Source organism: Anser brachyrhynchus, assembly GCF_964034855.1.
Source record: "Anser brachyrhynchus genome assembly, chromosome: 10".
NCBI lineage: Eukaryota > Metazoa > Chordata > Aves > Anseriformes > Anatidae > Anser > Anser brachyrhynchus.
In genome coordinates this window covers 2,728,416-2,756,190 of record NC_137705.1, presented here as the reverse complement: position 1 = coordinate 2,756,190, position 27,775 = coordinate 2,728,416, and the positions used below count along the sequence as shown (strand labels likewise).

Genomic DNA, 27,775 nt, shown 5'->3' with positions numbered 1-27,775 from the left:
TTTATTTTTATTTATTTTTTATTCTTATTTTTATTTTTTATTTCTGATTTTTTTTTTATTTTTTATTTTTATTTTTTTCTCAGAGACAGTCCATCTTCAAAATATGCAGATTTGCTGTCTTTTCGTACTTGTGCCTGTTCCTGGTTTAAATTTCAGAGTAAGGATTCAGTAGTTTGTCATAACCAGATGCAATTAAGAGCAAAATAAGTCTAAGGCAAGCTGTCTGTGCAGGCACTGTGCACCTGCCAGGAGCTGAAGATGACACCATTAAGTTACAGGTTGCAGAGGATGGGTGTCATTTACCTTTGGTTAGTACTAGAAATTGAAGTATGACTAGAAATATCACGAAAAAGATAGAAAGAATAGGCTTTGTCAGCAATGGAGCGTATGTATACCTTGGTCTGCAATGTCACGCCGATTCCTAAGAGAAGTTGTGGCCCAAAACCAAAATTTTTGCATATGCACACAAAGAGAAAAACAAGGTAGGAAGTGAATGAAGAATGGGTAATCTCCTCTCCCATAAATACATCCACAAAAAAAAAAAAAAAGTACAATCGTTGGCATTTTTCAATAATTAGTAATCCACATCTTTGAGTCCTTACCCAGTTTTATTGTTGCAAAATTCCCATTGATTTCCAAAAGGTGTTGTCATAGTAAGGATTTCAGAATTTTATGACAAGAATTAGGTGGTCTGCTCTTTCCAAAAGGAGATAGAGAGTGTTACTTACATGATATTATGGCTAAAATATACCACAGATTGAGCAATAACACATTAAGATCTAAAAAGTTGTCATTTTATTTCAGTCATCTTCATATTCAATGAGAAGTTGTTGGAAGGGGGTTAGTTTGTTTTCTTTTCCTTTTAAACGTATCAGTCAATGTTAAGGTCTCCTTCCCACCCATACTCTGGAAGTTTTCCTATCAGATCCAGGAACAACTTGAAGCGCTCCCTCAATACTATGGGATGAGGAAAGTGTGAGCAAACTACCCTTAGCTGCATGCTGTTGCTCTGGGGTTGCTCACCTTGATGCGTGTATAAAGACCATTTGGGAGACGTCTATTACCCTTTTGCCCTCTCACTACTTTCAAGCCCTTCTCCATATCTGGTCCCTGGGTGCTCCTGCAAACTGTGGGACTCTGTGGTTGTGGTCTTTTCACATCAAGTGACCAGCACCTGCTTGCGCAACACCCACTTGCGCTTGCACAGCGCTGCAAAGCAGTGTCATCATCTAAAATCGCAGAGGAGCATTAAACAGCTTCTCCATCTCCCAGGCACAAAGTGAATACCTGCTACATGCTTGCAATGTGTAATTAGGCCACCTTTAAGCAGAAGTATACTCTGCTGCAGTAGTGGTGAAGGGAATGTAAAAACTTCGCCACTTCACTGTTGCTGGTGCCCGCATGCTGGACTAGGCTGACCCCTAAACGGCAATGTAAGCAACCTGTACTGGTGCCAGTCTTGTACAGCAGACACGTTATCACCCACTTTGTTGGCTCATTCCCCATAAAATGTAGGTACCCACTACGTGGCAAATGTAAATGTTGTGAACTTTCACTTGAGTAGAAATTGTTATCTACAAAGCAGCATATCAGCTAGATTTCACTACACAGGCTGCTTATTTATATTCTGCAAGTGCATAGTCCCAGAAATACAACTGAAAATGAAGTTTATCCCAGACTTGTATCTTCCTGCAATATTAAGGATGCAAGCATCAAAATCTGCTTAGATCATGCCATGATGCACATTGACTTTCATCAAATCAGTAATTCACATATAAGCATAGCTACATGTGAATTTTTACAAGGGCAACATTACTTTTTATGGCAACTTTACTTTTATTGATGCACATTTGCTCCCTTACTTTCACGCAGCATTTGGGCTCAAATCTGAGCCATTAGCTTCTATTTTCAAATAACCTTGACTTATAAGCACTGTATCTTGGCTTTGGTTCCTCAGGTCATCTTGTGGGTACAAGCTCTACACCTCCAAAAAAGAACCAGAGGAACTTTGTCCTCCTGAAAAGCAGATCATTTTGTCTGTACTTAGATATACCACTTTCCTCCATTTCTGTGTTACTAGATTGATATATGCCGCGATGAATGGCAATTTTCTTAGCTAAAACCAAATACTCTACAGCGAGGAGACTGTTTAAATACTGCAAATATGATACGTATATACTTAAACATCCCAAGTCTGCAATTCCACCTCCAGTTGAAAGGCTCTACAAGAACAATTTCAACCTGAACAAAGTTTACACTGGCATTATCATTCTTGATTTTGGACTCATTAAAAGGTAAGACCAGCATAACTTTATGTGTAGAATGTTTATCAGAAGTAAATCACTTAAGTTTTGCCTATTGCTACAAAGCATGGATCTTTTTTATTATTTAAAGCACATGTTCAATTAGAGCTTCATTGCAGTTAGTAGCATGATGTGTAAACTGATGAAGCCCCATAAAGCAGATGGTTAAGGCTCTGGACACAAATAAAAGAAAGAACATGTTACACTTCATTTTAAGTGGCAGTTCTTGTGTACTATAACTAAACGGTAAGGTACTGAATGCAATGTAATGACTAATGTGGCAAATGCACTGCTGTGCAAATAAACTGTTATGAGTTTCACTTCATTTTAATTAGGCACTCAGTTCATATCCTTCCACACTTTGAATAGACCAAGCAAATAAAAATATGGCACAGTGCTTTGTATACAGTTTGTGTAATGCTCAGTATACAGTTTAGTTCCCCTGTATTTTTATGATAAGTGTATAAGCGGCCTGGTAATCATAGTACATTTATATTGATGATTGTCACTGGAAGAGAAAATTTATATTTTGTTGCCCAATAGAAATATCTATGAGAATGGAGTAGGTCACTAAATGACGGAACTCACACAAGACAGAGCAGCAGACACATCTTCTGTAAGTCGTATATAATCTGCAAACCATGAATTGTTGTAGACATTCTTGGTTGGTATTACTGTAATCTTCAGACCATGAAGTGCCAAATTAACAGTTACAGACTTTCCACTCCTTTGCAGTGCAGAGGTCCAGATCATGTGCAGTGCAGACTTCTTTAAAAAGTGCATTTATGCTGCTCTTCCAGATGCCGACTACTTCAAACTGCACAATCCTGTAGCTACCATGTCTCTTGTCTACCAGGACACTTGGGTGATGGCAGTATAGGCTTCAAAGCCTTACCTGCAGCAAGACTCAGCTCTTTTTAAGCCAAAAAAAATTTCTTGGAAGCAAATACATAGGGGGTAAACAGAAGCAACAGCTCTGAGTACAAAACTGACTTTTGCATAGCACTGTATCACTTTTTAAGCAATTCTGCCCCAGTAATTTAACCCAACCATAACTGCAGCCCCAGTCCTAGTTTATATACTCAAAGTACTGTGTACAGCACTGCTATATATGCCTTTAGTGACAGTGGGACCTATCCTTTGGGCAGTGGATCAATATCACACCTCATTCTACACAGTCTGTTACTTGTACATTCAATGGTCACAGCTTTTGGTCTGATCTGATCTCAAATGAAAGACTGAGAACGCGAGAGATGCGAAATAGGCTCCATGTACCATTACCAGATAACGCATTTTCAATCAGGTTCATGCAGCTACAATATGGTATTTATATCTAGCATTCAGGGATTTTGAATGTCTATTGCGGGCGCGCTACTTGAAAGCAAAGAACCATGAACAACACGACAAGCCTTAGAATCCGCGTTAAGTCTAATGATGGTCCTTAGCAAAGTGGATGGGAGGTATTTGTAAGCAATCAGTTAACAAAATTATCAGGAGGAACAACCGCTCGTTTTGCTGCCTCTGTGAAGCTAATCTGCTGAAAAATAGTAAGATATATATAGAAGTACATATATAAATGTTATATATATGTTTATGCGCATACATAGATAATATAGTGTCTAGGAGTGTGTGTGTATTGATATAAATACACCTATATATATATATGTATATATGTATGTCTGTATCTGTGACATTTTTGGTCCTTTGGGGTATAGCCTGCCATTGATCTTCATGTGGCTATAATTATATATACTCTAAATTTACCACAACTGTTTTAATTTCATTTTACTGTTGGAAACCCAGAGTTACACAGGTGATTTGATTCACCTCAATTTTGTCAAATCTCACTGAACCTGTGGGCTGAAACCATCGGTATCTATTTAAGCAAGTGCATTTGCTCATTTGACTCTCTAGGTAAAACAAGCAAGAACAGGCTGTTTGTCAGACCTGGGAAGCACTTGGAAAGCATGGTAGGTGGCGATTTCTGTGAATGTCTTGTGTACAGCAATTACTGGAGACTAGGAGAGGGAAGGAGCCTAGCAGGGGACTGAAGTCTTGAGAAAAGAGCTTGAGGAAGATACTTAAGGTCCAGGCATAACATAGAATAGATACAAACTCTGAGTAACCCAGCCACCTTTCCCTGTGGACCACTGTGTTCTAAGCCATTGGTGTCAGGGAAATACTTGGTCATTTATGCCCAAGAACAGAGATTTTTTTTTTCCAGTTGTGTTTCAAGCTATCAAGATTACTGGAAGCTATAGAGAAGATCTGACTGAAAGGTTCATTACCTATTCCATGCAGAGCAAATGCTTTTTTATCTATTTGCAGGGTTAGCATTATGTGCAGACAGTCTTATGACATCTAAGTAATGTTAATAAATTTCTGTGTTCTTAATCTTCAAACATTTCAATTCAATTGACTAGTTCATTTTAAATGGGGTCACCACTGCATTTTTCCTGATGTGCAATGACTGGTAGATTTCCCTGTGGCAGTATTAAATCATAGTAGTGAAATAGAGTTCAAAATCCCCTGAAGTAAATGCACAGTGTTATTTTGACCCTATGAACGGGGTCAAAATAGGACAAATTACACTTGCAAATAACCTCTTTTCAAGCCTGAGGTGTAGATGCGTAAACTCCACAGATCAGGAAGAAAACGGTTCCTAGTGCTACTACAACAAGTCCAATGTACTTCATGAAGACCCGATATCAAAGAAACATTCTTCCAGGATGATCTTGGTTTATTTTATGCTGCTATCTTAACAAGCTCCCCAAAATGGAGGGGGAGAGAAGAAATGGAAGTGGTTATCTTAGCCTGTTCTGCTGAAGGTTCTTGTTACCCACATTGCCTCTCCCAATGAGTTATGGCTGTAGCAGCAGCTTCTCTGTTGACATTGTCCTGCAACTTCCGTAGCTATTGCAATCCCTAAAAGACATCCAAGAGTTATTTTCATCCTTGTCGCTAAGAACTGTTGACACAGAAAACTCTTGTCTGCTTGATTTTTCTCCTTGCTTGCTGCAGGCTGTCACAGCGTAGGCCACATCCTTTTTGTGAGATGAAGGGATCATGGGCTGGCTCCTTTAGTGTATAAGAAGGACCCTTTTATCATAAGAATATCCTGGAAGACTTCTTCAAAGTTCATACAGGCCATGAAAACCTCCCACATTGCTAACAGTTTGAACATCTTGCACTAGAAACACTTCTTTAGGTATATTGTCTGTATTCACAGGCCTGCAGGACTGGAGGTGTCCATCAACCTAGTGTTTTCTACTCTAAATACTTATCTTTGCTTCTGAGAAGCTAGGAATGGGATGCAAGGGTAAATATAATGTATGCTTGGGTCAATACATTGTTGCTTTGTCACCTGGGGAAATCAGAAGTAGTGTGGAGCATTGTGCTAATGTGAGTGCTTTAAAATTGCTTGCAAATTACATGCTATCTGGTCTGCCAATTACCTGTTAAGACTTAATGGTCTTAACCTGTTCTTAGCTCACTTGAGTAGATGACAGCTATTCAAGTCCTTCCCAAGGCTAATTAGGAAAGCATAATTATTGACATCTTTTTACTTCATCCAAATTGTCAGCTGTTCAGAGTACCAGAGGAAGATGTGGAGACTTAAAACTTGATTTACTATCTATTGTTAGCGAGATCTGCCCTAACACTTGATCTCCTACCTATAATACTTTTCCTTTGGGACTCCAGCCTCTCCACCCTCTGGACTTTTCTTTGGCTGCTGAAGATTACAGAAATGGGAATGAGATGTAGGAATTAGATGTCCAACAAGAAGTCAAGAAAGATAGTTCATTTCACTAAGCTGTGAGAAGCAAATACACTGGTCAAAGCAAATAAATATCCAAGAACTAGAGAACTTGGATCAGTCTTCATGGGGGGCGGGGGGGGGGGGGAAGCTGCTGCCTTCTTGGCCGATCCATCATCCAGAATTCAAACTAGTTAATTATTTTGAAGCAAGATGCTATAAATCTCAGTCTCCTTAAAATTTCCTGTCTGTACCTGTGCTCCTACGAGTTTTCAAGTACATCTTTATAAAGAACTTGTTTCCCGAACCAGGGGGTGAGCAACACTCTTCAGTGGTAAGAAGGCTGCTGTTGTGTTAATTGGCGCTGATAAGCGAAGTGGCTGCTGATACTGTTGGATGGGTGTGGCCTGAGGATTTTGAGCCTGTTAATGTAATTTCATAAGAATGAAATTTGAGAAACAAATTTGGTATTGTAACGCTTTCACGGGCTTTTGGATATTCGTGTTGCTCAACATTAGCAAGGAACTTCTTTTGCAATTTAGTCCACGTAGCTTTCAGCTGATAAAGCCACAACAGAGCCCTTTTATCACAGCAGGAAACTTCCCTCTCCCCTCAGATTTTGAGCAATAACAATTCTGTGGGGTAATAATTATTCTGGATGCACTGTACCATGTAAATTAATCTGTTGCTTTGGTAGTACTACTCCGGTAGCAATGCTGATGGTGTATGCTCAGAATGAGCAAATTAATTAGCCAAACTGTGAAATCAAATAAATCTCACAGCAGTGACCTCTGTGTCACTGAATAAAGAAAGACATTAAGTTGATGTGTAGTTGCTTTAGTTGAAGTAAAACCAGAACTTGAAAGGGCTAAATGTTCTCATTATTCTGACTTAAAATAGACGTTCAGGCTGGCAATACGTTGCTGGCAAGGGGAGATTGATATTTGATGTCCATTTAGCTTTTTTGTCTGGATCTGCTGAGAACAGATCTAAAAAGCAAGTGCCGCAAAACAGAATGCTTCATTGGGAAGCTGCATCAATGATAAAATCAAAACCTATAGATTTCCTATTGATATCAGTTTGTGTTGCATAATCTCTACCGGACATGGGCTCACTGCAGCTATCATCTCATTTGGCTTTGTGTAGCATTTGGTCTCATCTGCTGAAGTTGGAAATCCCCTTCAGTGCTGATGCCTTCATCTTGTCCTCTCTGGGGGTGACTTTCCAGAAGCTCTGAGGAGTATTTGTGGTTTTGGATAACAGCAGTACTCCATCCTGTCTTCTCTCTATGCCAAGTCAAAAAGTTTGATATTTGCAGCTTTTTACATAGCAAACAAAGGAATTTTATAATGATTTGCAGCATTAAGGTTATACAGCGGAGTATGCTCTGCAGGCTTGTGGGTGTTATCAGCCATGGTGTATCAATATATGCTGATGGAACAGAAACTTAGTGATGTTTTGCAAGAAAGTAATTAGATAACTCAAGCTTGTGAGGCTTTCAAGCTTGCAGCTATCAGTTATTGTAAGATAAATATTTTACATGTGAAGAAAAAAATAATACTGTTTTTACTGAATCTACCCAGAAAAGATTAGTGATAGGTGGGGGAAAAAAAGTTCACTAGGTTATTCTCTCAGAATTTGATGTTTGGCAATCAATAAATGTGTAAGACATACTGCTGGGGTTGTACATAACAAGAGAAAGCTTTGTGTGAATCAGTGGTAGGAAGAGTTCTGGATAATCTAAACTATGAAGATTTTTTCACCTGTAATCAGCAAAATGAGGATGAATGCTTCATTCAGCTATGGATGTGTTGTATCTGTGGGGGTTAAAAACAGTAAAAATCACTGCACAGTCAGTAAATATAGATATATGTAATGCTGATGCATACAAGATGGAAGAAGGGAGTTTTATGGATACACTTCATTTTGCAGTGATTAATAGTAATGTACTAAGTATTTTAACAATCCTGGGTCTTTCAGAAGTGAATGCCCCAGTAGGTGCAGCTGCTGGTTCCTGCTGTGCACCAGGTAGAAGGCCAGTGCCAGGTGTAATCCAGTAGAGGGGTTCAGATGAAATGCAAAGACAAAAACCAATAGTGAACCCAGTGGGAGATCAGCACTCCGTTCTCCATGTCCCATTAAGCTTGTAATATGGATTCTTTAAGGACAGAGGGTTTTTCCATTAGAGGAACAACATTCCTCTTTAAGGAACTCCAGTGATAATTTTCCTTCAGAGACTTAATTTACACCATGCTTTCTCTAGAAAATAGCAAACCAATTTTTCTTGTGAAAGAAACTTTCTTGGCATTTAACCCTCCTAAAGATGTCCCTTTCTCCAGTACCTCTGCTCTCACTGTAGGCTTGATCATGCTCAGGGCAGGGACAGTTTTCATTGCAGGGTCAGCTTCAATGCTACCATGAGTCACTTTGATATCTTCTGGGATCTCACCAGTAAGAGCTGACACTCCTACAGTGTTCCCAAGGATGATCTGCGAATTCATTCATAATACTTGTGAAGAATTTCAAAGGTAATCTCAAATTCCTGTGTAAAGGAGTTATGAGAACACATTCTCACTAAAGGGGAAGTGAATAGTCCTATCCATTTATTGCTGATGCCAACTAACCCATCTAAGCTCCTCTCATTCCACTTTACCTAACCTCCACTGAAATTGGGAGAAAGGCTCTTACCCTGTTGAACAGACCCTGATCGTGTATGCTATCTCTCCAGTTGATGGAGAATGTGATGATAATAGTACATATATCTCCCATAAAATAATTGCTTGATACTGCAGTGGTTTCCCATTGATGTTTACTTTAATTCCCATTACAAACCACTATCAAATCAATCCAAAAAGATTGCAAATCTATCCAAAAGACTCTTCAAAAGGTGGAATCTTTGGGATTTTTTTCTTTCAGAAAACTTCCTCTTACAAGCTTTACAACTAATAAATTGTATTTCGGTATATTTGATTCAGTTCTTCCTTTGACCATACTGACGTAAATTTGTTGAACAATTTCTGATTTACATCAGTATAACCAAAGGGAAAACCAAGTTCTTAAGGGTTCATCTGAAATTCAGGTTACAGGAGCAGGGTAGAATAGGCTGAATAGGAGCTTGCATTGAAATTTTGATGTGGGGGTAAAAATCTGGAAAAATCTTAAAACAATTTGCTAAATTTATTTTTTCAGTTATACAAAAATTGCATAATTTCAAAGTGATTAAAATTTTATTTGGAGTATTATGTTGATAAATTTTAGTCTTTCAGAGTTTATGAATTATGGAATATTGTATATACTAATGCATTATTCAAACTAATATTTTAATATAAATGAATTGGAATAAATCAAAACAAAAGGTTTTTACTTTTGCTAAAGGAATATTTTGACACTGTCAAAACAAATCAAGAAATATATTTCCTGCTTGGAAACTTTCTTCAAATTTCTCCCCTGCAACTGCTGCTAAACTGCATATTTCAACCCATACATAGTTCTTCAAAAACCTGTAGACCAATTGTAATTTTAATGTTTCCTATTCAGAATTAAAATATACTTCAAGTGCCACTCAGATTAGATAAATATACTATTGTTTACAGTTATGATAACCTTAAGATCCTGAAAATGCCTTAAAAAAGGCTAATTATATGCTTTTATTTGCTGTTAGTAAAAACAGAAGAATAACAACCCAACTCATTTCATCCCTACTGTGATTTCCTCTGGGCTAATTAAAGTGTACTCGACTGATATCTTAACTGTGAAGCTGTAGGCAATCAAAATATTTAAAGGGACAAGCATCATGTTAGTTCTGTACTGTCTTTAATGAGCTGTGCTGCTGAACAGGGCTGAAGATTCATTAATGGGCACTAAAATCTAAGTGTCCCAAGAAGCCTGTGCCGGACTGTTGGGGTTGGAGTTGGATGATCCTTAAGGTCCCTTCCAACCCGAGCCATTCTATGACTGTCCTGCCCATACTTATGTCAAGGGCTCAGGTACTGAATGCTGGTGAGGGGTAATACCAAGGGTGGCACCTGCAGGACTCTTAGCAAGGTCTCCTATTCACCCTCTTGCTCCAGCCCTGGTACCCATTGAAACTCTCCTTGAAACCATTCCATGAGTGTGTCAATGAGGTCAGTCAGCATCTGTGCTGCTTTTCTACACCAAGCCAGGGCGGAATCATCTTGGATGTGGAAGCAGTAAGAAGTAGAAGCTAAAGCCAGAGCTACTGGCATTGCCCAAGGGTGTTACTGCTGTGCATGGACCAGCCAGGTGCTTGCAACCCCAATCTGCCTCTGTCTACTCCTGGAAATAGTGCTTGCTGCCAAAGCTCCAACAAGAACAGGTCTTGTTCTATTTACAGCTATTGATACTTCTGCAGCTTAGGAAAAGGAACCTTCAAAATACTTCTATTCAGAGATGAAAATAGGTTTTACACACAGATCTATAGTACTAGCACACATAAGTGCTTTGAGGGAAATGGACGTGTCACTGAGGTCAGAAAAGGGTGATTAAACAAAAAAATCACCTTCTTATTGAACAATTCCTGCTTTATGCCTCAGTGGCAAATGGACAGATTTTCATAAGTAATAGCTAGATTAATGCTTTTAAATGTCTGCCTAATGCATTGTGGAGCTGATGAAAGAATGAGCTCTTAAGAAAAGCTGATTCGTTGCAAGCAACTGCCATTGACTTTTTTGACATTGACATTTACATTTATAAGTGGCATGAATGGACTATTCTTCACCTATAAATGCATATATTTGTCTTTCCTTTTTCTAGCTGCCTCTGCTTGCTGATGAGTCTTTAATGCCAGGATTCAGTGTATTAATTTTTACAACTGTTGAGGAAGAGAAATGCTGGAATGGAAATACAAAGTCCTCAGCCCTTCTTTCTTATACTATATTATCATGCTCTAAGGCAATAAATAACAGTGATTCATTCAGACTATGTAAATCTCTCCATTAAAGTACTCAGTAGGCTAAAGAGACCATCAGTGGTCTCCTGTGGTTTTTGTTTTCTTTAAATGTTAATATTTAGCTCATCTTATTTTCTATCTACCCTAAACAGTAGTGTTCATGCTTGCTACTCCTGAGGTAGAAATGGGCATAAGTCTTAATTTTTTGGGCATCCAGCCCACAGGGGATGCCTGAAGCCATGAGCAAAAACTGTTGTTGTTTGCTTTCAAGATAGGAATACTAATTATGTCCTAGCTTCAGTTGCAGCTTTTCTTATTCTTGAGAAATGAATCTCTCCTTCATCATGGACTTGGTCTACTGTGATTTTTCTCTTGATTTGTTCCTCCCAAATAATATTTTAATTTTAATAGCAAAGCATAATAATTTCCAGGATAAAATTTTTCTCTTGCAATTGCTTGTAACGATTTTGCTTCCCTTATTTCTAAGTTTTTTAAATACACTTTATTGTTCAAGTTAGGGTGAACAGGAATAGACATGAACAAAACCATTTCTGTTTTTTTACATGTTATGACCTGAAATTACTGGGGCAAAAAAGTACCAATACCAAGTGAAACTTTGCTATACTAATGAGATTTAAGTAGTACCTACAAGATGTGATCCAACATTTAAGTGTTTAACCTGAAACAATTCAATTCCATCCATCGTCCAAAGCATGTATGATATTTTTATTCAAGCATTAAGTGAAAATAATTTCCTCTGCCTTTACCAGAAACCCCAGTCAGTGCCCCATATGTCAGTCAAGGTCTTGTTGTAACATTACCACTAAACAGAACGAGGAGCACAAGGGCTTCGTGGCAAAGTGAAATCTGAAGGGTTCTTTTCTTTTTAAAGTCCTCATTACAGAGGATTATGGTTATTTCTTACACTGAATATTATCTTAGACTATATGAATTCATATCTAGTGAAGTTGACAGATGATAGGGCTTTATTAAACATCAGTTGAAGAATTGGAGTTGGCCTCAAAGAGATGATCCATTTTGTCTCTTGCTTTTTACCAGTATGTACTTTGAATGACACACAGAGAATTTCTGCAGTCGTTTGCCTTGTCCTTGAACTTTCCATGTTTCATGTGCAGGAAGTGAGAGACATACTACTAATAGGAAAAATTATCAGGTCAATCTCTTTAGTTTTTGTTTTGTGTTGATAGGAAGAGTACTAAATGTCCAAGGTAACTTGCCACTTCTCGAGGTAATGCATCAATTGTTTAACAATGAAAAGTACCATGAGATATATAGCAGAAGATGACTGGGAAAGCAAATTTGTCCTTGGCATGTATGTGCTCTCTTGCATGCTTTCCATCTTCTTTAAACAAATGCTAGGAGCACAGAAAGTGCTGAATTGGAGCTATACGTTTTCAAGGATGAGTACAATATTATTAGAATAACAGACACGTGGCTGACCCAGAAAATATAACGGGATTTAAAATACTAGAATGTAGAATTTGCCAGAAGACTCAGCAAAATAAGGGAAGTGGTAACACTGATAAGGGATTATACATGATCTGTGAGGAGAAAAGATTGCATTTTGGTGGACAGAGCAAAGTAATTTTGATAGAATGTCAAGGCAACCAAGTTCTACTAGTTTTTCTGTTTTTCCCTTTGATTTAAATTGTCCCTTGTGAATATGCTTTACAGCATATTAGATCAGAATCAAGGAAAGAAGTGTCAGGCTTTCCCCTAAACAGCACAAAAAGTTACTCCAGCTGTAGTCCACAGTTAATCCTGGATCCATGCAATTGCAGTAAGATTTATGTGGTCTTGGGGCTATTCAAAATGATACCTTAAACCTCACAGCCCAGAATTTCACTGTAGCCTAATTCTTCCTACCATTGATAACTCTGCCAGATAAAAAAGGGTGCTTCTATGAAGCAATTAAAACAATTTTCTATTCGAGAATTAAAAAAATAATAATAATTAGGTGGTTGATTAGGCAATATCATCTAGCTCTTCTGTATGGCAGGCCTGCAGACATCTGACAATCAGATGCAATAATTACTTGCAAATTTCATGGTTTGTTCTGCTCTTTGTTTAACCAACTGCTGTTGTTACCTCACCTGCATGGTTGTCAGATGCTCTTGTGCTGCAAGAAAGCAATCATCCAGAAGCATGTTGGCACTTCCAGTTGTGTTCCCATGCAAGAAACACTGAGTTTTTCACTGCTGTGAAACCAGGAAAAGTTACAACTACTGAAATATTAATTGAAAGAGGACTTGCTTCTTGAGAATCTAATGATAGTGTACAGACAATCCAGCCTTGTAAGTAAGGAAAAGGAAGACATTCAAAATCAGACTCTGGTTTGGCATATGTGCACAGATTTCATAACATGAAAACCACCAGTATTTGTGTATTTTATGTGTCAGCAAATCTATCCTGTTCGAGAAAATATCTGAAGCAACTTAGAACAATTTAAAAAGTGTGCATACTATATTAAGGGTTGTAACAAGGAAAAAATTAGCACAGCTCTGCAACTAGCTTAGAAAGGTTTGATATTGATATAAAAAATGTTGTCAAAAACGTGTAAATGGTCATTAAATGTAAAAATTATTTCTCACCTCATTAGACGCACTTTGATTATTCTGTTTTAAATAATATCTTGTACAGCAAATTATCATTTGAATTAAGTGGAAAATTCCTGAATTAAAGGGAATCCTCTTTATTTTGATGTTCCAGCAGTTTTAAGAGCCAAATGAGTCTTTTCCACTGCAGATCCAGAACCATACAATAGTTCCATTCACGTGCTTTTACAGACATGAAGTGAAATGTTGACCCTTTGAAATGAAAGGTTCTCATTGGCTTCAATGGGTCCAGAACATGGTAGCACTGAACTAATGAATTATTTTAATACTCAGGGAGTACATGACTAAAGTAGGAAATACAAAAAAACAGCTCACCATTACATCAGATTATGCCTGCGTAATCTATAATCCCTATGCTAAAGAGGAGAATGAATAGACTGCTGGTAGTACTGCTGCAGATAAAGTGTATCTGCATGAACTCAAAATAATTGGAAACTGAGAACCCCCTTTTTCTCAACAGAGTAAATTCCTACGCTTTTTACAACATAACTCAGTGAAGCTATTCTTCATCTTTACCAACAGTAGAGAGAGAGGAGTAAATGGTTAATGAAGTCCTGGTACAGATCTTTTGCAATTTGAGTTTCGTCATTTCATTGGAAAGATTAATATATATTTACTGAAATCATTTAAAAATCTGGTGAAGAAAAGTCTATTCACTGTTTCCCCACTTTTTTAGTCTAATCTGTCAGCTATTCAAAGTGATTTTATATTAAGTTTAATTAAAGGCCTCACTTTCATTTGGAAAAGACTGGTTTGGTTTAATCAAAATAAATGGCTGGAGGATGACCACTCCTTTGGAAAGGCAGACTTTTTATTATACATTTGAAAGAAAAGATTTTGAATAGTTTTTCTCTGCAAGGTGACATTGAATTAAAAGTCCCCTTTGAGTCAAAATAAACTGGTTTCTAATTCATCCTTTCCAGCTGGATAGAACTGGGAAACACTGGTTCTTAGATTTTTTCAAATAAAAAATCTGTTGAAATTAATGTTTCTGAACAATTTTAGTTCTCATGAAGCAGTATGGTTCCAAGAAAGTATTTCATCTGAAATTCAAAAAAAAAATTACTTATTAATGATTAATGTAGGTTTAAATGTAAAACTTAGGTCTAACATGACGTTGAGACATACAAGGTGAAATTCATATCCTTACTCCATGACAAAAAAATCATTGGTGCAAAAAGGGGAAATGCTTTATTGATGCTCTGAATCAAAGTTGAAGCTGTGTCCAGGTGTATTTATGAACAATTTCTGTCCATTGAAAAACATAAATGGATACAGCATTCATTTTTCATGGTAGGAGCTTTATTTTCAAAGCAAATTAAGTCTGAGATTCGCCGAGCTAAGTAAAAACTCAGTTTAAAAGAAGAGTTAAAAATATTCCCATTGGCCATATCCAGCCAACTTGCTAAGAAAATCTTAGCTATAAACAAATCACTACAACAAAATCTCTGAAGAACAGTTGCAGGGTTTGTTTTCACTATCAGAATTTGGAAACTTATCTGCTGTGAATCCGGAAGTTTCCATCTTTCGATGGATGTGAGCTGAGGTTCTTATGGAAGGCAAATGTGAATCTGCCAGACTATCTGCATAAATTTCTGTGAATTAATGCAACTCCACTGTTTTTTTTACTGGGCTGTTGAAGTGTGCAAATCACAGCACAATCACTTTTTTTTGCATTCTGGAGCCTTGCAGGAATCATCTCAGCACCTCCTATAAAGACAAATGCGTGAGCACAGACTTGCACAGTTTGGTTAGTGACTCTTTGTAGTCATTCTGATAAAACATTGATAAGAAAACAAATCTGAGCCAAACTATTACAGCCAAAGCAGTTGTTTCATAAGAGGTTTCCATCATTTTTCATGTTGGGGCACTGATAAGCCACTTCAGCTAGCAGCAAGCTCCCTACAGGCTAGGGAGCAGCCAAGGAAAGCTTATGATGTGCAGGGGCTTCACATGCTAAGAATTAAGAAACAAATTAATCCTTGGAAATTATCTCAAAACATGCTCTAGTGAATCAAAGTGCAGTAAAATACTCAGGAGACTCTTGCCTTGTACTATGGCAACTGCTGCAGTGGAGTTGGTTCTGTGCTAACCCACATCTACCTCTGGGAGGTGTATAACGGGCCAGTTCATGCAAGCATCATCAAAACTGCCCTCCTGGGCTGGCTTACCTGATTGATATTGGGCAAAAAGTGTTCCACCAGCACGGGCAGGGCTGAGCATTGCAGAACCAGCATCATACAACAAGATGCTCTTGGAGGTGAGGCTCGCAGTTCTTTCTTGTGAAATGAAATGGCTTATACTTCCCTTCTGCTTACAGAAGTATTTGATTTTAAACAGAACCCCCCTTTCACAAGGAATCTGCTAAATTAAGCCACTCTTCTCAGGTAATTGAAGATATCAGGAATTATGACTTTATTGAAACTAAATGTGTTATTTTTCCCTGCTGATTTCAAGATACAAGCTGCTATAGCATTTCTAGGTGTTTATAATTATAATTTCCATTCCATATGGAACTTAATTGTAAATCTGCCAATGAATTTACTTTAATGTTGAACTCGCCTGCCTGGATGAGTTTGAAATTTATTATTTCAATTTTATTCCCTACACTTGTTGTGGGAAATATTTTGTATCCTTTAGTGAAAGAACTCATATGGAATTTACAGCCCGTTCTTCATCAATAAATTCAGAAAAATCAAATTATTGTTAGGTGTAAAACTCCAAATACTATATTACTAAAGCACATCTTGAGACAAGGTGTCATCTTATTTTATGAGATATAGTTCAATGCTAGAATGGTGTTAGAGCCCTGGATGCATGTCACTTGGAATGACTTTTCTGACTGAAGGATCGGTGTGGAAAATAAGTCATTACTAGTGAATATTTTTACTACTATTAATTTGCTTCTGTTTGTTATTTTCAGTATTTTCAGTACTTTCATTTTTGTTCTTTGCACTGGCTATTTTAATTTAGGATCCATATTTGAACATATTACTCATACTGATGAGTAGTAGCTGCCTTGTGCAGCCTTGCTGTTTTCAGGAAGCTATTTTTGCAAATGAGCACTGACTCGTGCTGTTACAGGAATTACGCTTCTTGGCAAGCAGGGGGAGGTGGATGGTGTGTGCAGTCTGCAGGCTCCCCATTATACAAAGTATACACAAGCAGCTGTGGGCTAGTCAGGTTTCTCATTAGGAAAATGGAAAGGGTGAGAAATCATACTGTATTTACAACTGCCATATTCCTCCATCACTTACCATCAACAACAATCACTCTGCCTTAAGAGCCTTCCCTGGAAACAAGAACAGAGCAGGGCTAAATATTGTTCGGAAGCCATTTGGAAATAAATTACCAGAATCAAAGCATTTTACGTAAAATATTGTAAGGACTATCTGATAAAATTAATAGCAGGATGGAAATTCAGGGTAGGCTAAACAAAATCAAAGCAATGGATGATTTATAACTTGTGGCCTGTCATATCCATACTATATCTCACTAACATAAACCTGTAGCTTAAAATGCTACAGGAATTCTAGCATGGGATAAAAGTTACTGAAATAAAAATGTTCCCCAGAGGGTGTTGGGAAGGTCTAAAACTATTCAATTTAGCTGTAAATTAATGAAAAGAACCATCGTGTTGGAGTATCCATTCCCTAGGGGGACCCAACAAGAATACAGTAGCCCTAATATTCAAGGACAAAAGCAAATCATTACAAATTTGAGGATACAGAGTTGTTCCCTCCATCCCCCCCCCCCCCCCCAAAAAAAAGGCACTATCTTGTTGAGACCAGAAATGGATGATTTATTAATTTGAATTTCTGAAGTTTTCTAACATGAGGAGAGTGCTATATCTATTCATGAAACTCTGCAAAAGACTTGAGTCCAATATCAATCCTAAGGAGATTAAATACTTAAGCATTATACTGTCCTCTAAATTAAGGAAGTTGTATAAGCTTAATTTCCAGAGGATTCTAAATGTGATTAAACTGGATATGCCATGATTAAATATCTGCTGCTATCCATTTCTGGGTGGATTAACTCTGTTAAAATGAACTCCTCTGTAATATTTATTTCCGATAACTCCCTGGGAAATTTCTTATTCTGTGTTTCAGAATCTAGCACTTATTCTGGCAGTTTTGCACAGAAAATAAAGTCTGACTGAAAGTATAGATACTACAAAAATCTACTGAAAGTCCATGGGTACTCTTCAAATTTGTTAGCATCAACACTCTGGCAGCTGCATTAAATTATAGGAATCTGGTTTAGTGCTTTTGCACTTTCTGGAACTGAGGCTTCTCATGGTGCACCTCTGGAGGCTGCTGATGCTGGATTCTTCTCCGCCTCCATGCCTCACCCAATACTTGTTCAAAAACAACTTATGGTACCTGTTTGTGGAAACTCCCACTTCACACCATCACACTGGGATTCACTTCACTTGATGCTGACCTAAGTGTTAAATTTCATGTGTGAGAAATCGTAGAATGGTTTGGGTTGGAAGAAACCTCAAAGCCCACCTAGTTCCAACCCCCTGCCATGGGCAGGGACACCTCCCACCAGACCAGGTAGCTCCAAGCCCCATCCAGCCTGGCCTTGGGCACTGCCAGGGATGGAGCATCCACAGCTCCTCTGGGAAACTTGTTCCAGTGCCTCACTACCCTTATAGTAAAGAATTTCTTCCTAATATCTAATCTAAATCTACCCTAGAAATATATTTTCATATGGACATTCCACTGGCAGACCTTACTTCTTACTCTCATGTTAGATATGGGATTTGTTGGTTGTGGGCTGAGCTAAAAGCCCATTGACCTGCTGCTGGCAGCAGTTACAAGAAGTGTATATGGGTAAATAGAAAAGAAGACTCAGAATAAGCTATACTCCGACTTATAAAAATATGCTTAAAACTACATCAAGCTAAAGTAGCATCCATACACAGAATTTCAGAGGATCTGGATCCAACAAACATATTTACTAAGTAAAATTACCTACCACAAAAATACTCCTGTACTTCCACACAGATCAATAAGGGTATAGTGTATGCTTTCTTGTCCCACCATTTCTCAGTACAGAGACGTCTAGGAACCATTTACTTTAAAAAACAAAACAAACTTTAAAAGATATTAATGTATGCAATTTCTTATATACTCATTATCCATTTATTATGAGGTGAACCACTCTGAGTTCATTAGTATAAGCTGGCTAAACTATTGCTGAGGTTACTGTTGATGCTTTAAAGGTTTTTGTTGAGTTCATCCATTATTCTTATACTTGGTACTTTATAAATGTGAATTGTTCCCTCTGTAATAGCTACCTCACATTTCTTCTTTCTCTGACCTTATGTCTCTCTCTATATATGTATGTATTTGGCTGGCTTGCTATCTCTGCTTTCAGCTAGTCTAATGGATAAATCACATACAGAGGAAAGGTTTTTAAGCCACTAGTTTTGTTCTTCCACTTAAAGCCGGTTCAATTCGAATAAGCATCAAATCTACCTGATTGCATTTGCTTGTCAGGTAGGTGAATGTCTAAAATCCATAACGCATGTACGAACACTTGAGATTGCAAAATCAGTAGTTTGGTCAACACCCCTTAAAAAACTTTCCCTGACACAGGGACTGCTCAACAAAACTCTGGAAAATATAAAGAAAAAAATATCAAAGAATGAAATTCTATTGCACTACATAATATCCTTCATTCTTCTGAATCCTATCTTGCTAGGAGAAGATAGCTCAGAGAAATGCCATCTCAGTGGAGTGAAAGTAAATAACGCTCCCTTCTCCAAGTTTCTTACCCCAAATGCCAATGATCAGGTCAGCATAAGAAAACTGCCCCAAGCACCTGCTCATAGTGAATGAAAGGTCTGTCAACAACAAAGTTAGCACTATTCATGATCTCATTTTGGATGAAACACTAGACCTAGCCTGAAGCACAAAGACCTAGTTTAATGTCACCACTTCAGCTCAGTCCAGTATTACAAGTTTCTCGGTACAGTACAAAACAAGCCCTAAAGAAAAGAAGCAGCAGCAGCAATCTGTCAGATATTTACTGAGCGTTTCCTTAACTCACTCCCGCATTGCTATACCCAGCACATGTCTGCAGGGATGTGGGCTTGGGCTCTGTCACGCGCTGGTAGAGAGGGCAGCCCTCGTGGGCTTCTCTACATATCTGTTCTACAGAAGCGATTTTCTCTGGCTCGCTGACATCCTTTGCGTACTGACCACCCACTGATCTCTAAAAGAAATAGTGATATTAGGCTGGAAAAATTAAACTTTGCTCATTCTTGTCTCTCTGTAGAAAAAGTCACTTTTCTTATGTGACATTGTAAACTCATATGTGCAAGATAATGAGCCAACCTGAGTACCTTATCACTCACATCTACTACCAAAGGTTCAGGGAGCACACATACAAATATGTGTATTTCATGGTAATTCAACTGAAGTTAGAAGCTGAAAATGTTTTGGTTTGTTTTGTTTTTCATGGAATATGTAGAGTCCTAAATAACCAAAAGAGAGATCAGGTTGATATGAGTAAACATGATTTTTCAGCCCTTTCTTAAGACAGCTGTCAAATGGCAAAAGGATCTATTGGCAATATGGCCACTGTTGAGTTAGCTACAATATTCCCCTCTCCCTATAATTTTCCTTTTCACCTGCCAAACCTATCCATTTATATGCTTATATCCTGTTATTATATAAAATCAGGATGACAAATTGTATGTCTGCAGCCCTCTTTGTTCCCATTCTACAGCCCAGTGAACGTTCCTGGTGTACATCAGTTTTATGTGAATGTAGGATGTTTGGGGTTTGTGAAAAATGTTGCTCTGCATGATTCATTTTACTGCAGCTAATGCCAGGGAGAGGAGAAAAAAAAGAAAAGAAAAAAAAAGAAATACTCCATTGAAAATAATAGCCTGCTTCTTGGACTTTGCACATATATTTCTTTTGTCTGGTTGTTCTTTTGTTTAAGCCACTATCCAGGTGGAATAATCAGGTCTCTACAAGCAGAAACCCATCAACTATGGCATTATATATTACGGTTTCTAAGCATCACTCACACATGTCAGTGTGAGAGGTTCCTGCTTTGTTTATTTCCAGGTTTCTGAAGCTGCACCCATCAGCCAGCCAGGGAGCTGAGCACAGCCCTGGCACCGAGTGGTGCCGCAGGGCTCCATCTCGGGGATGTGCATGGCCCCTTTGATTCATCCTCACTCGGTGCCGAGGCAGATGCTGACACTATCAGCATGTACTTACATATAGGAATAACTGTAAAAAAAAGCGGAGATGAAATCTTGGTTCCACTCGCATCAGGCATAAAACTCTCATTGACTCCGCTGGGGCCAGGTTTTTATTCCTGATATGAATTTTCTCTGTCAGACAATTTAAAGATGCTTTTATGAGGAAAGGAATCTCACCATCTAAAATACCATGTTTGCAATTCTGGAAATCTCTGACATATGTTTTAAGAGTGTGTCATATTTCCTACTGGGAAACTTTATGATGCCAGTAGCATTGTGGGAAGATAGCTTCGCAAAGGCTGTGATAAAGAAGCGGAGATATTCAGTGATGGTGCTGGAGGTCATTTTAAAGTTACAACTTTTTCTTTTTTTTAAATCAACTTCCTAACTTTCATGGTGGTGTTTAAGAAAAAAAAAAAAAAAACAACCTTGCCAGCATTTTTCTGTGTATCTCTTTCATTCAGGTCCAATACTGTTTCACGTACTACTGAAAAAAAACATATTTGCCTCTTTCATTTTAGTGAATTTCTTATTTATTCTATTTTATTTTTATTTTTTCAATAACACACTAAGGGCCTGACCCAAAAGCCTTTTAAATCAATAGGTGGATTTCCCTCAGATTTCAGTGAAGCCTGAATCATTAATAGGACGAATATTTACTCTTTTTCTTCAGCAAGTACCACAAATGCTCATGTGTTCTCAAAGCTTTAAGTCTCTAACTGAAAATAGCCCACTTCATGTTGCCTTTGTTTCTTCTGTGAAGCTACCTTGTCATGTACCAAGTGTGCAGTTATCAGCAAAATACCATGCATTATTTTGTGGTAACACAGCATATATCTTGTGTCACCGCTCTATGAGAGTTTAGCACAAAATATAACCCTATTAAAATTACAATGCATTTTTCACCTAGCTCAGTTCAAAGCACTCACAAGCTGCAAAGAATTTAATTAAAACACAATGATTTAATAGGCAGGTTCCATCTATTGTTTACTCAGGAGGTTGAAATTCTGTTTAAAATTAGGTCCCAAATTTAATTTAGGCTTCCACCAAACTCGTCATGGAAATGAGACTCTTTAGAAAGAAGTGAGGCACAGATGGTGGCAGCGGGTCCTTGCCTTTTGATAGCCATGGGGTACTTTTGGAAGTTGAAGAAGTAGTTGGCATTTGTCTTGCTAAAAAGGTGTGTGATAATCGTGAGGAAAAGCGTGGCCTTGCCTCCAGCAGGGCTCTGTGGTGCCGAAGGTGGGAAGGCCGCACAGCCTGGGGAGAGCAGGCGGTGTGTGGAGGGCGGTGGGGATGGTTCACGCTGCCTCCTCCCACACCTGACAGAGGCCCCAGAGACCACAGACAGAACCTGTCAGCTTGAGTTGCTTTGTTTGGGGCTAATCATCTTATTTTCAAATAATGAGTTGTTCCCTGGGGCAAAGGTCTTTTCAGGCCTAAAGCCTGGTTTTAATTTCTTTGCCTTGCTTACTCAGTTTACAAAAGGTCCATAAAATGCATTTTATAAGAGCAGCTTCTCATAACAATACTAGTAAAGAAAAGGTGCTGCAGCACAGCAAGTCCTGAGGGAAGGGAAGAGAAGAGGGAGCAGAGCGGAGCGGCCATTTTGGGTGGCAGCCCCAGGGAGTCCAGGAGCGCGTGCAATGAAGGATTCTGGGGGCAGTACATTTTTAAAACTCTCTTCTTTACAAGGCAAATATATCTCCCTTTATACAGATGGATCTTGGTCTGACTCAAAGAAGATATTGTACATGACTTCTATAAACAGAAAAAATGTAAAAAGCTTGCCGTGAAACGCATGATTTAATGTACATATAAGAAAAGGCACTATGCCAGTTTCTCAGTTTCTGTCACAGTTTTAATGAAAAGTGATTCTAACATTTGAAACGTTTTAAAAGCTGTCCCAGCCAAATGCCACATTTCTATATATTATCTCCTAGCTATAATTCTGAGTTTTAGTAGGCTGTTACTTATATCTCTTGGTAAAAGACAGTATTTAATAATTTCTTATTACGGAATTAATTTTTATTTATTATAGGTATGTAACAAAACATTTCAGGGAAATTTCTTCTACTTTGCAAAATGATCTATGGGAAAGATTTGTTAATTTAGTTTAGCTGCACAGGCCTATTATGTGTTCACTGGTAATGTACTGCAGTCCTAATTCACTGGATCCAGCAATCTGCTTGGATAGTCAGTACATATGTTTTTCTCATCAGAGAGCCCAGATTTAACATCCATACCTTGACTTTTAGCAGAAAATTGAAGCTGAAATGCCTGCTGTCTTTTGCATATCATAACCCAGATTATTCAAATTCACAGCTTTAAAACCACTTGTGTCCATCTGGCTTTAGAAAATTGAGAATTCTGCCCTTGCCTGCAGTTCCAGGAAGGGTTACGGTCCAACACACATGGGCTGTGTCAACACCGCACGTGCTTATGGAAGTTGATCAAATGCATTATAAATCCATGATTTTAGAAATAAACCACTTATGCAGTTAAGGGGATCACATGATGCAAGTAAGGTGGTGTCAGAGATCACCTGTAGTGCTCAGGCTACCTCCTGATGTGCTGTGGAGATCCGCTGGTTAGTGCTATGGAGGAGGCCCAGCAACACACCAGGAGGCACCTGTTCCTCAGTCCTTTTGGACTCTTTGGGTTAAGAGGCTTTCTTCCTCCACGTTCAAAAAGCGCTTGTCCCATTTTTTTATGTTATCCCCAGCAGACAGGGCACAGCATGGTGTAAGCTCCACTTGCTGAGAGGCCGGTCCTGGTCTCTGCTAGAGTGAGCCAGGGTGGTTCATGCCCCGAATTCAGGTTGGGGTCACCGAGTTTGATTTTGCCAACAGGTTTTGCTGCTGTCTATAGGGTTTAAGTGCAATTTTAGCATAGCTTGGCCAGATGCCTGTTCCCTCGCATTGGTGGGACCCTGCTCTGCTGAGAACTGCAGACTCTTGCTGTTGAATAGAGACATAAATTATTTACATTACCTTCATATAGCAACTTATTGACTACAGCATTGTAAAGTACCCTATTAATGTTTTAAGCATTTCACTTTATTTTAATACAAGTAAATTATTTAGGAAATGTTAAAATGCTTTATGCTTTGACTAATGAGAAAGAAAAGTGTATACTGCATCTTATTTTAATTGGATGTTTACTCTATCCTGTAGAAATCAGGCATTTATTATTTCAAACTTAATTAACTATGCATACTATTCCTGATGGATATGCATTCAGTTTTTCCACTTGATCTAGTCATTAAGAGCCATAAATGTGCAGATTATTTTTACTTGGAAATATGAAATAATTTTGGTTTTCAGGTAACTCAGTTACCATATAAAGTGAGTTACTATACCGCTCATCATTCTGATGCATTCAATTTTCTAAATTAATGCATATACAGTACATTAAATTTGGGATAATGTAAATTGATTCAAGTGGTGCAAAACTCACAGTCAACCTGGAGCGAAGTCTTCAAATTTCTCTTCCATCTTCGTTAGCAAAGAAATATTAAGAATATTTTTATTATGTTATAGTAGATTATAGGTATTTTTAGGACATACTGCAGTGTTGAATGTGGTCTTATGGAATGTTTGATGTTATCGCAATATCCTGCGTTCTGGATAAAAATGTGGAGTACCCGCTTTCCTCTTAAACTGTTTACTTACATCACATGTGATCATCAGATCCTGCAGAGATAGGATAAAGAGCCTAGCAGTTAGACAAATTGTGCTTCATCCTCTGCACCCCACACAAGAGAGCATTTTCTTAGGAGAAATCATCAAAATTGAATTTGTGAAAAACAGCAGGGCAGAGTCTCTAAAAATGCAGCCCCTGCATCAGGACAGGACAGCTGAGTGCTGCTCCTTGGCTTGTGGCAAAACTTGGTTTTAGCTCAATCTCGTTATTATTTCTCCAGATATTTTTTGTATGTTGTCATAGATCTGAAACCTATTGATTAACAAACATCTTGCTCAATGCTCCATGCTGAACAACAGCGATCTGGAAGTCAGGAGCAGTTCAATGCTGAGAGCGTGTTTCAGGCGAGGCCGCTGACAGACAAGTCATGTAATATGCTATAATGTTGTACCAGGGAAATAGAGACTTGGACGATGACTACAGGAAAAAGAGCTATAAAAGAGCAGGCAGCAGATTCTTCCTTATGTATATTTGATCAGCCAGCTGTTGTCGCTCAGTTTCCTTACAGTGGTCAAATTCCCTTCTAAAATAAAGAACTTGAGGCTTCAATTTGTGAAGAAACAGATTAGTAAGAGCAAGCTTCTAGCCAAGGGAGAAGTTTGAGGAAGAAATCAAAGCAATGAATCCTGCAGGAGGCATGGGAAGGTGCCGGTGGTGGAGAACTGCTGAAGAAACTGCATGGGATTGTGAGAACACGGATGGCAGAAGATTCCCTGGGGAAGCGAGGAACAGCCCATGCACAGGAGCACCTGAATCCAGGCCATAGTGAGGATGCAGCATTAATAAGGCAAAATCAGGTCCAGTCTGATTTACCAGCCATTAACATCATTAACATACACACCAGCACATCAGACTGCTTTTCACCAGATCCTGATTAGATGAAGCATAGGTCAATGAAGAAATGGAGCCCTTGCCTCTTGGAGAAGTTTGACAATTTTGCGTTACAGTAGTTGAAGTAAATTAGTCTTTTCCAGCCAGTAATGTCTTCGCAATTTTCTTAAAACCTTCCATTTAAAAAATGCTTTTCAAATTACCATGCAGGCTTCATAGAACAATTATAAGTGCACAAACAAACCCCATCGCACTGCTGTGCTAATTACCCTCCAGGCTCCTGATCTTTCAGGTTGCCTTCGTGTTGCAATGGAGACTTAGAAGTGAGTTCCTGCTCCATGTGCTGTGGGAAACAGTAGGTTACACACACAGAAGTAATTTCCTTGTCCGTAGCCAATTCTGTTCTCATGGCAGCAAGGTTTTAGAAGTTTCCCAGATGACAACAACAAGAAAAACAACAAGAAAAAAATCTACTTTTTCTGTGGAAAATACATTTATTTTTATAAGCGATTATGAGATTTACTATTAGCCTATATAGCATTGATGCCAATAAGGACTCCCACTGAAACTTCAGCGTGAGTTTGATGGGAAAAATGCATCCTTTTCATAAAGATTAAAGTAAAAATCTACATGGAGCACTGAGCTTGGAAAGGATGAATGGTTATTTCAGTGCTAGAGATCTGTTTTGTCCAGAGGTGAAGCTGAAACAAATCCTGCACTAAACTGATGCTATGGGATAAACCTGACTGCTCCTTTCTTTTCAGTTGGAAAAAAAAAGTGACTTCTTGATATGTGCCTTGACATATGTTGATATAGAAATATTTTAAGTTAATATTCTTGATTATTTTGTTCACACCGCATTTCAACACCTTTGATTCCTGTTACATTGCTGCATTCATCACTTCTGTCTGTGCATTCCATGGGCAAATTGGGCTGTAAATACATTAACAGTGCATGCAGCCCTGTCTATGCTCATGGATTGCTCCTCCGTTTACACATTCAGTAAAAAGCAGAAAAGACATCTACTTTTCAGTATCCTTCATAAATCGTTTTTACTTACTTGTAAACCTGCTGCAGAATAAAGGATAACAACTCTATTACACTGTATTAGTCCATTGCCGGAGCTCCTTCAAACAGGTTTACATGCTATAGGTATCAGGGAAAATGTGCCAAGAGGAAAACTTAGCTCTTTACAGATGGGGGAAAAGGAAGAAGAAAAAAAAATAAATAGCCATGCTGAACTGCAATGAGCTCATGCTTTCCTGTTTTGTTTTTCAAAAATGTGTCTACTGTTTGAATTTAGTACAAGACTCAAGCTTCTTCTCTCCTAATTAGCAAAGTAACATTCATGGGTGCAGTGGGAGCTGTGTGGCCAGAATGTTTTCCTGATCTGACCCCAACAATTGCTCTGAGAGTTTTTCTGTTTTTTTTTCTTCACCAGAAATATAGAAAGATGGAGACATAAAGATAAGAACATATTATCTATTTTTATCACTTAAGCCATTTTGGTCCAAACGGACTTTTTAGAGATGAAAACCCAGCAATCTAGATACAGATGGATAAGGAAAAGGCTATTTCCTATCCCACAGCAATTCTTTATGTCTTGAGATGTCAGCAACCTTATCGTTCCTATTGGGGATGAAATGGTGCTCTGAAATATGAGGGGAAAAGAGTTCCTCTGAAGAGCCATAGCCTTATGGTTGAGATATAAAATTGAGATCACCAGAACCGTAGAAAATGCAGGTAGAAGGGACTCAAGAAGCCATCTATTTTATTCCACTCAGAGATAGGATTAACCACATCACAACTGTCCTTTGAAATTTCCAATGATATAGATCCCACAGCTTTAGAATGGAAATTGTACTGCTTAATGGGCTTTCCTGATAAAATGTTTTGTTTTTCCTGTGTTTTATCCTACATCTTTCTGTCAGTTATATCTACCCACAGTGAAGAAAAAAATGTTCCCATCAAGATAAAACAGACATTTGTGACTGAGTAACTTTTTAACTATGGGTGGTCCATCAGTATTATTAACTTAAATATGTTTGCAGAACTTGACCAAGTTTCACCAAAAATGATGTCCCAAAACTATGTCTAGTTCCACACATAAACATTTCTATTAGCTTTTACCAGTAAAGCTGGGGGTTATAAACATCCATATGATTAAATATATATATATGTTATTTTCATTTTCTAGAGGAAGAGGAGAGTTCATAGCACTCATAGCATGGGTCATAGCCCAATGTCTGCACTTTGAATCTGACGTGGGGCTGAAGAGTGGGGAGCTGGTTGCCTTCAGAGAAGTATTGGCTTGTGCCTTAACAAGTCTGTTCTTCCCTATTTACAGCACAGCAATATCAGATTTATAGTTAGAAATGTCACTCAGGATTGACAAAATTGGTA

General features: G+C 38.2%; 1 long non-coding RNA gene across 1 annotated transcript; it reads left to right on the top strand.

Annotated features, from left to right (window-relative positions):
• Window positions 1–4,220: 4,220 nt before the first annotated feature.
• Window positions 4,221–27,550, top strand: LOC308200281. The gene is made up of 2 exons (XR_013955415.1): window positions 4,221–4,273; window positions 24,762–27,550. It is a non-coding gene; the product is annotated as an uncharacterized lncRNA (long non-coding RNA).
• Window positions 27,551–27,775: the final 225 nt, after the last annotated feature.